We start from the raw sequence: 10749 nt of genomic DNA, 5'->3' as shown, positions 1-10749 counted from the left end.
GCCATAAGAAATGAATGCAACTGATTTTTTATTTATTGAATGTTTAATGTTGTTTTTATAGGCAATAATTTAAGCTTTGTTAGTTCCAGGTTTAATATGTGAAATAAGTTCATTTCAATAAGTTTTGCAATAAACATTGAACCAGTCCGGCCCTCGACTAGTACCCATTTTTTTTATTTTGGCCCACTGTGTATTTGAGTTTGACACCCCTGGGGCTTCTGTGTAAAATGTATGAAATTTCAGCATCACATATGCACTTTAAATACTCGAGACCGGCAGTGTAGATTTAGTCTTACAATGAATCAACAGTCTAAATAACCCTTCAGTGCAAATGTTTAATGTATAACAACAGATAAAACAATCTTTACATTTATTATTAATAAGTGTAGATTTTGTGGTAGCAAACAAGTATGCCTGTCCAAATCCGTTCTTTATTACTCTGTGTTGGGAAAATACTGAATGTACTCTTCTAATATCAGAGTACACATGATAACAAAGGCCCTACGTAGCTGTGTACATGACAGGATGTATGATTACCTAGAAGAGCATCAGGACTGTTTTAGGCATATGATAGCTATGTGATGAACATGATGATTCAGCCTCTATGGAGATAGACATATGACAAGCATGATCATTTCTGATGTGGGCCTTAGCTAATCTGAACTAAACATTGAATACTGCTTTGAACCGGTATTCCTCCATCTTGTGACTGTGTAACTCCCTCTCTTGTATATCAGCATATGAAGGACACTGTTCTGGAACTAGTTGTACCAAATGCTCTGTATGTGAAGACTACTTCCATTCTTGAGAGGATAATAAATACATGGATCCTGATATTGAAGCTCAAGCCAGTGACGAGGGAGATTTTTCTAACAGTCTGGCTCCCTATTTCCCTTCTGTAGCATTTAAAAGTATTTATATAAAGTAGTATTTTAATATAGACAAAAACAAGTATGTGTTTGTTGACTAATAACACTTGTGTTATGCAGTAAAACTTCCACGTTTAGGGGATTTATTTGTTTTAGATATCAAAAAGAAAATGAAATTAGCCAACAGGAGGAACCTGTCTCCAAGATGGGGCGGGACTGCGTAATGTGGACTAAAAATATTGCAATTGATTGTGAAACTGTGGGAAGTTTTTGTCATATGACCTGTATAGAAACAATAGCAATCTGTATTTCACACTGCTGGTACAGAGGAACTCTTAATTTAAAATATAAAACTCCAAAATGCAACTTTAAAATACCAAAAACATATAGGATAAGTTGAACGAATGTATAATATGGCAAGGGCCACATGAGAATAAATAAAATAGGATGTTACCAAAAGTAATTTCATTTTTTTTTAACTTTTGGTCACATTTTTCTCATGTGAGATTTAGGAGCCAAACGTAAGGGTAGTGTGAGTTTTATGTTATTATGCGTAGGCATTTCCTTACTAGGTAAATACTGCCAGGATACTGTAAGCCTGTACAACATACTGTATCCTGCCTTTATTACATTTCCTATTCATAATGTCACTTGCATTCTCCTTCCTTGGCAGTCAGGAGTCAGGACCGGGCGAGTGGACCCATCTGAGTGAAATCTACATCACATTGAACATCCCTCCTAAAAAACTATCTTGGCATCCGGAGGGTGAACACTGTAAACACTGACATAACAAAGAATCAATGGAAGAAGTTGATGTAAACAACCTCAACATCATGCCTTGTGCTGAGCAGGAGGATCAGGGGAATCGTAAGTATGAAAATGAACTCTTATATATTTCAGTTGGTCTCTCTGTTTTCAGATGTCCATAGACAAAAGCCAAATTATTTAAAATAAACTGAACTTAATTTACAAGGATTTAAGCTGACTTTTTAACTGTTTATTTGTGTGTGTTATGTCTTAAACTGAAGCCTCTAAGCAAATCACCTCATGTCCTCTTTTTATTTCAATAATAGTTACACATTGAAGCAAAATTAACTCTATGATGGCATCAAACTAATCTGCTTTCCATTGTGTAGAAAACAGCCCGATAAATTGTGTAACTTGAATATGAAAAATGTTGTAAAACCTAAGCATACACATTGAGTTTGACCCATAAGTCAGGGTAACAATATAAAAAAATAGTCAGTATAACATTTCATTTGGTGAATACTCAAAAAATAAATAAAATACCTATGCATTTTTGGGTTAAAATGTCATAGTGTTCACCTCTTGCACGCCTGTTATGGTGAATACACAGTGGCAGTACATTACTCAAATAACGTACTATACTTGTAGCACCATTTAAAAATATTTTGAGCGAGGCAACTTTACAATTTCTACTCTCTCTATGGACCTCTAGAATTTTAGCCTTTGCAGACCATTTACATGCACAAAAAACGGATATAACACACTACAGGAAAGGAAAACCCACAAAAAGCAGAATAAGGCCCCTTTAAGGATGATATGGTCCTCAAGATGTTGGAAAAAATCCCCTATTTCTGCTAAATAAACCATTTCAAACATGTTGGTGATAACACTTGCATGCGTTTACTTAAGTTAAGTCTTGAATGCCAAAACTTTGTCTTGTACTGAAGTATTTTCATAGTGTGGTACTTTTACTGCAGTAAAGGAAGTAAATACGTCTTACGCCACCGCTTATGGACCACCATTATAACCACTATTTAAACACTTAAATAAAGCTAGCTGGGCTTCAACAAAAATGAGTAATGCACTCAAAGCTAAGCAGATTGTGCCCGTCTTGTAAAATCTTTCCATTTCGCCATTTGTTGAATTCACAGATGTGCCGCCCCTGAGGATCATGCTTCTTGGGAAGAGCGGGGTCGGCAAGAGCTCGAGTGGGAACACCCTCGTCGGAAAACAGGTGTTTCTATCAGACATGAGGCTGAAGAGAGTCACTCGATACTGTGAGGCGGGGAGTGGGACAGTCAAGGATGTTCCCGTCTCTGTGAAAGGGGAAACAAAGGATGTGCCTGTCACTGTGATTGACACTCCCGGACTTTTTGAGACAAACCGCAACAAGGAGGCACTAGTGCGGGATATTCTGAAATGTGTCAAACTCCAGGAACCAGGAACCCACGTTTTTGTGTTGGTTGTCCCGGTAGGAAGGATGACTCAGGAAGACGAAGACACCAACTCCCTGCTGGAGGAAATGTTTGGCGCGAGGATTTGGGACTACACCATCGTGCTGTTCACCCATGGGGATCGTCTGGAAGGTAAAACGATAAACGGCGTCATCACCGAGAGTGACGACAAACTCCGCAACTTCCTACGTGTCACGGCCCAAACTGTGTCCCTGTGTGTCCCTGTTTGTTCCCCTGTGTGTGTGTGGAGGGGGTGTGGTTTCCCTTGCAGGCAGCAGCCTGATTGTACTCGCCTGGCCGACCGGCTCAGCTGTCCCTCATCAATCCAATCAAGACACAGCATATCTACTCCAGTCTCCCAGCAACTCACCGCCAGATTGTTTTCTACACCAGTGGTATTGCATCCTCCTGGCTGCTCATTTCAGTTATCCTGTCTGCGTGTTATTCTGTACTTTTTGTAATTAGTTTCTCCTTACTTCCAGTACGATCCCTCAGCCATCGGCCACCAGAGCTTCCAGCCAACCTGCCTGCTTCTTCCTTCACCATACCTGCCTGCCCTGTTCTCAGTCCAGCCTGAACTGCCTACCTCCACTCCGGACCTCCATAGCCTCCAAACCCGCCTGAGTCTCAGAACAATAAACCTTTTAAACATCTTCAGTCATTGCCTGCGCCTGGGTCCTGTTTAAAACATAATCCTAACAGAACAATCTGGCCACCATGGACCCAGCAGGCTCGGACCCAATTCGTGAGGCTCTCTCCAACCAAGGCGTCCTCTTGGGCCGGCATGACCAGATGCTCAGAGAGGTTATGGATAACCTTGCATCACTAGCTGCCAACGTAGCACAGATGGGACATCACCTCAACCTGGTTTCAACTCATCTTGCTCCGCCTGCTCCTGAAGATCCAGCTCCCCCACAAGAGTTAGCACCGGTTCCAGCCCAGCCCGCTCTCCCTTCACGTGAGCCTAATATTCCCACTCCAGAGCGGTACGCAGGTGCCTTAGGGACATGTAAGTCTTTCATAATGCAGTGTTCTCTTGTGTTTGAGCAGCAGCCGTCTACTTATGCTAACGACAGAGCTAAGATTTGTTATATGATAGGTTTACTTACAGGTAGCGCCCTAGCCTGGGCATCAGCTGTATGGGAGAGTCAGTCCAACCTTTGTAATTCTTATCCAGAGTTTGCAGAGGAAATGAAGAAAGTATTCCACCACCCCGTCAGCGGTAGGGACGCTACTAAACGCCTCCTCTCACTGCGACAGGGCTCCCCGTAGTGTAGCCGAATACTCAGTGGAATTTAGGACCTTAGCTGCAGAGGCGGGTTGGAATGACACAGCGCTTCAAGGGGTTTTTCAAACAGGGCTAACTGATTCGGTTAAGGATGAGTTAGCAGTGAGGGACGAATCAGCTAACTTGGATGAGTTGGTCTCTCTAGCCATAAGACTGGATAACCGCCTTAGGGAGCGCCGTAGGGAAAGAGCCAGCCGATCTCCTGGGTCACTCCACTCTCGCCCTGTCTCGTCTCCTCTCGCAAGATTCGGGTCGGAAACTTTCCCAAGTCCCAGTGCCCCATCTGAAGTCTTTTCTCCTCTCCTGTCTTCAGAGGAACCGATGCAGCTAGGCAGAGCCCGACTCACTCCCCAAGAACGTCTCCGGAGAATAAGAGAAGGACTTTGTGTCTACTGTGCTCACTCCGGTCATTTCGTGGACACATGCCCCCAGCGCCCAAAAGAGGGTGCTCGCCAGTAAAGGTGGGGATACTGGTGAGCAAGGCTGTTTCTTCCTCAACCCCCCATACCCGCAAGCCACTTGAAGCCACACTGTTGTTAAACCAACAGTCTCTCTCTCTGCCTGTCCTACTGGACTCTGGGGCTGATGAGAGCTTTTTGGATGCCCAACTGGTTGCCTCAGCCGGCATCTCAACTCAACCTCTGACAGCTCCTCTCAATGCTCGAGGTCTGAATGGGAAGCTCCTGGCACACGTTACCCATGTCACCGAACCCCTACATCTCGTCCTGTCCGGTAATCACCATGAAATGATTCAGTTCCACGTCATGTCCTCCCCTCACACACCCCTAGTTCTGGGCCAGCCATGGTTAAGACTGCATAACCCCCACATAGACTGGTCGGAGAATCAAGTAAGGAGTTGGAGTACCTTTTGTCACTCTTCATGCCTGCGGTCTGCAATTCCCCCAGCAGAGGTCGGTATTCCCCCAGTTCAGCAGGAGCCACTCAACTTGTCCGCTGTCCCTCCGGTTTATCATAGCCTGGGAGAGGTTTTCAGCAAGCAGCGAGCCCTTTTTTCTGCCCCCTCATCGCCCTTACGACTGCACAATAGATCTTCTTCCTGGGGCATCTCTCCCATCCAGTCGCCTGTTTAACTTGTCCCGAACTGAGCGTGAGGCCATGGAGACATACATCAAAGACTCACTCGCTGCTGGCATCATAAGACCCTCTTCTTCCCCCGTCGGAGCAGGCTTCTTCTTTGTATCCAAGAAAGACCGCTCCCTGCGCCCCTGCATTGACTACCGGGGCCTTAACAACATCACCATCAAGAACAAGTATCCACTGCCCCTCATCAATTCAGCCTTCGAACCCCTACAGAAGGCCACCATTTTCTCGAAACTCGACCTCAGGAATGCTTACCACCTGGTCCGCATACGTCAAGGAGACGAGTGGAAGACCGCATTCAACACCCCACTAGGCCATTTCGAGTATCTAGTGATGCCCTTTGGACTCACTAATGCCCCAGCTGTCTTCCAGGCTCTTGTGAACGATGTCCTCCGTGACTTCCTGAACCGTTCAGTATTTGTGTATCTGGATGATATTCTGATATTCTCACAGACCATGGAGGAACACACCCAACATGTGCAGCAGGTTCTACAAAGGCTCCTCGAGAACAAGCTGTTTGTCAAAGTAGAGAAATGCAAATTTCACGTGGATTCAGTGGACTTCCTGGGCTACATCATTGAGCAAGGTCAGGTGAGAACAGACCCAGAGAAGGTACAAGCAGTGGCACAATGGCCCAAACCTTCCACCAGGAAGCAGCTCCAACGTTTTTGGGCTTTGCAAATTTCTATCGCCGGTTCATCAGAGACTACAGTCGTGTTGCCGGTCCTCTCAACCAACTCACCTCCCCAGCAATCCCCTTCTCATGGACTACTCAGGCTGAGGCTGCCTTCTCTGAGCTGAAGAGACGTTTCACCTCGGCTCCTATTCTTATGAATCCTGACCCATCTCTTCAGTTTATTGTTGAGGTTGATGCATCCAACACCGGTGTGGGGGCTGTTCTATCACAACGCTCAGTCTCCGATCAAAAGCTTCACCCTTGTGCTTTTTTTTCCCGACGACTGACAACCTCTGAGCGCAACTATGATGTTGGCAACAGGGAGCTGCTTGCTGTAAAGCTTGCGCTGGAAGAATGGAGGCACTGGCTGGAAGGCTGTGAACATCCATTCATTGTGTGGACAGACCACAGGAACCTGGTCTACATACAAACTGCCAAACGACTAAACTCCCGTCAGGCACGCTGGGCATTGTTTTTTGGCAGGTTCAACTTCACCCTTACCTACCGACCTGGTTCTAAAAACCTTAAACCTGACTCATTGTCCCGGCAGTTTGCAGTGGATCAGGACCCCATAGTTCCTGACACCATAATCCCTGCTACCAGAGTGGTGGGCGCTGTGACATGGGAGATTGAGAACTCAGTGAGGAATGCACAGAGAGACCAGCCAGATCCAGGAAATGGTCCAGATAACCGTTTGTTTGTACCTGACTCTGTCCGCTCACAGGTTCTCCTATGGACCCATGCTTCCCGCTTTGCCTGCCACCCGGGTGTGAATCGGACCCTGTCCCTCCTGAGACGACACTTCTGGTGGCCTTCCATGGAAGCGGACTCTCGAGCCTTTGTGCTGGCCTGCACTGTCTGCGCCCGTAGCAAGTCTTCACACCAGGCTCCTATCGGTCTACTCCAGCCTCTCCCAGTCCCTAGTCGTCCCTGGAGTCACATCGGCCTAGACTTTGTTACCGGCCTCCCGGTTTCACAGGGTAACTCAACCATTCTCACTATTGTCGATCGCTTTTCCAAAGCGGTTCATTTTGTGCCTCTTCCTAAACTCCCCACAGCCTCTGGAACTGCTGACCTCCTAGTCAATCATGTGGTCCGGCTTCATGGCATTCCAACAGACATTGTTTCCGACCGAGGGCCACAGTTCATATCTCAGGTATGGAAAGCATTCTGTCGAGCACTTGGAGCATCTGTCAGTCTCTCCTCAGGCTATCATCCGCAGACTAACGGGCAGGCCGAAAGAGCCAATCAGGACCTTGGAGCTGCACTTCGCTGTGTCACCTCCCGGAATCCCACCTCCTGGAGTTTACATCTGCCCTGGATTGAATACGCTCATAACTCACTGTCTAGTGCTGCCACCGGTATGTCCCCATTTGAATGTTCTCTTGGATATCAACCCCCTTTGTTCCCAGCCCAAGAGGACGAGATCGCAGTTCCCTCTGTCCAAGCCCATCTCCGTCGTTGTCGGAGGATCTGGAAGGATGCCCGCTCTGCCCTTCTCCGCTCCGCTGAACGCAATCGGCATATTGCAAACCGCTACCGGACCGCAGCTCCCCAGTTCCAACCAGGTCAGAAAGTTTGGCTTTCATCTAAAAATATTTCTTTACAAGCTGAGTCTAAGAAGTTGAAACCACGCTTCATTGGTCCCTATGTGATCGAGCGCATAATCAATCCATCTGCTGTTAGACTCAAGCTGCCTCCCTCCATGAGAATTCACCCTACCTTTCATGTGTCCCAGTTGAAACCAGTGTTTTCCAGCCCTTTGTGCCCTCCAGCCATCTCCCCTCCACCCACCCTTGTTATTGATGACCACCCGGCGTACACGGTCCGGCGGCTGTTGGACATTCGCCGCCGGGGCCGTGGGTACCAGTATCTGGTCGATTGGGAGGGTTATGGTCCTGAGGAGAGGAGCTGGGTGTCCCGCAAGCTCATTCTAGGTCCCTCTCTCATTCGGGACTTTCACAGAGACCACCCAGACAAGCCTGGTGGTTCGCCTGGAGGCTCCCGTTGAGGGGGGGGTACTGTCACGGCCCAAACTGTGTCCCTGTGTGTCCCTGTTTGTTCCCCTGTGTGTGTGTGGAGGGGGTGTGGTTTCCCTTGCAGGCAGCAGCCTGATTGTACTCGCCTGGCCGACCGGCTCAGCTGTCCCTCATCAATCCAATCAAGACACAGCATATCTACTCCAGTCTCCCAGCAACTCACCGCCAGATTGTTTTCTACACCAGTGGTATTGCATCCTCCTGGCTGCTCATTTCAGTTATCCTGTCTGCGTGTTATTCTGTACTTTTTGTAATTAGTTTCTCCTTACTTCCAGTACGATCCCTCAGCCATCGGCCACCAGAGCTTCCAGCCAACCTGCCTGCTTCTTCCTTCACCATACCTGCCTGCCCTGTTCTCAGTCCAGCCTGAACTGCCTACCTCCACTCCGGACCTCCATAGTCTCCAAACCCGCCTGAGTCTCAGAACAATAAACCTTTTAAACATCTTCAGTCATTGCCTGCGCCTGGGTCCTGTTTAAAACATAATCCTAACACTACGAAAGTGCAGCGGTGGCTTTCACGTCTTCGACAACAAGAACCCGCAGGACCAGGACCAAGTGACCAGCTTCCTGGAAAAGATCCAGACCTTGGTGGCCCTGAATGGAGGGCAACATTACAAAACAGATCTGTATCCAAAGCAGGAGAAATACAGGAGAGCCTCCTGGCAGAGAGCGCTAAGGAGATACGCGCCAAAGAGAAACAGCTGAGAGAGCATTTCAGGGGGGAAGACCTGGAAAAAGGGTTGATCGAGATGTGGAGAAAAGAAGAGGACAGAGCAAGAGAGGGTGCAGAGAAATACATCCACATGAATTCCTACTTTTGTACTTTCATTATCTTCCTGGTAGCAATAGCACTGCTATGTTTCTGTCTTCAGAGACCAGTTGTGTTGACTCTGGTGGTATTTTTTATTGTGATTGTGTTTTTCCTCAAGAAATGGTTTATTCGTCCAGCTATATCAGGAAGAAATCCACAGCTTTTTAAGAAAAGGCAATAGGATTTAGTGTGTTTTGAGATAGTGAAGCTCATCCAGAATGCAGTTGAATGATTGGTCGCTCACTTGCTCACTTGACCCATGAAACCGTTCAACAAAAACCCACCTGTTTGCTACGCTTAATCAAGGATTTAGTATAAAAAAAGGGTTCAGAGAATGATATACAACTGACTTCCTACATTTAAAAAACAAGTAAACCAGTATTCAGAATTTGATACGGCATATTCTGAAATGTGGCCATGTGTATCGTTTTCTGATAAAGATGTGTGCGAAATGACCATATTTATCAAGTTTTAGGAGGGTTCGTTGGTGATGTATTTAGTGAATTTGGAATATGCATCTTAATAAGGGATTTTTACCGCTTTTGCAACACATCGCAGCGGCAACTTTTTCAGAAGGTGGTTGATCAAAGAGGGATTTGCGTTCAACTGGTCAAAACAAGGGCGCCACTTCTTTAAAATTGTGTTAATCCGAATTGAATATTAATCCGAACTATCCGACAAAAACGGTATATGTCGTATAATTTGTTTAAATATTCATTATGGGTTAATTAGTTATTAAGTCTCTAATAGATGTTCAACTATTGCTGCTGATTTTCCTTTCAGTTTTTTTAACATGTTTGATTTTCCCGCTTCCTTCTATCACATATAACCTTAAAGAGATCTAGCTAATAATATATTATGTTTAAGGTGGTATTTCGTGTCAAACATAACTTCTGGGTGTTAAATCTGGGTGTTTTATGATTATAATGCAGTGTGCAATGTGACTTTAAATATGATGGGATGGGGACCTCTGGTGGTTTCTTTAACACATAAACATGACAATGCTGGGTGGACCAGTCAGTTTGAGTCAGTTACTTAGTTGTTTCTGTTTACTTTCCTCTGTGTTGGCACAGCAGTGGTACAACACTCTTTTCTGATTTCATTTTGTCGATGCTTATTCTGGTGATTCTTTTTGTGAAAAAAATGTACATGGACAAAATAAACAGACATACTTTCAGACTGCTGTGTGTGTTTGCTGAACTTTGGCTGTAAACCATAGAAGCAGTCACGTTAAGTACAGGACTAAATTACATAGGGTAATGGATTGCATGAATTTGTCTCTCGGATTTAGAGCTTTTAAGGTCGGTGTATGTTTTGGTCATTGGATTTTCTTTTCACAAAAGGATATTCAAAAACAAAAAACGACTGGATATTTAATTTTGGGGCGTTTTTTCGTTTCTGTTTTCTAGTGATTTTAGTTTTAGTTTTGAGAGGTAGATAATGAAAATCATCCCGTTTTTTAAATTTAGTTAATGCCTTTTTGACCATGACAAAGAAAAAAGCCTTGTATTTCAATTTTATTTTTTCAATTTAAACGAAAATCAAATATCCACTCATATTTAGTTTTTTTAATATCCTTTTGTGAAAAGAAAATCCAAAGACCAAAACATACACTGACCTTTAAGATGATGCAACTTCATGCCTGACTGGTACATTTCAGGCCATTTTAACCGGTTCATCCTCCCTTACCTTACTGCCTAAAACCGATCTACTCACGGTACCGGGCGCGCGACAGGAAAGCGGAACTAAATGGTAATAAAAA

This window comes from Trematomus bernacchii, unplaced genomic scaffold (assembly GCF_902827165.1).
Source record: "Trematomus bernacchii unplaced genomic scaffold, fTreBer1.1, whole genome shotgun sequence".
Lineage (NCBI taxonomy): Eukaryota > Metazoa > Chordata > Actinopteri > Perciformes > Nototheniidae > Trematomus > Trematomus bernacchii.
This window is presented reverse-complemented; position numbering follows the sequence as displayed.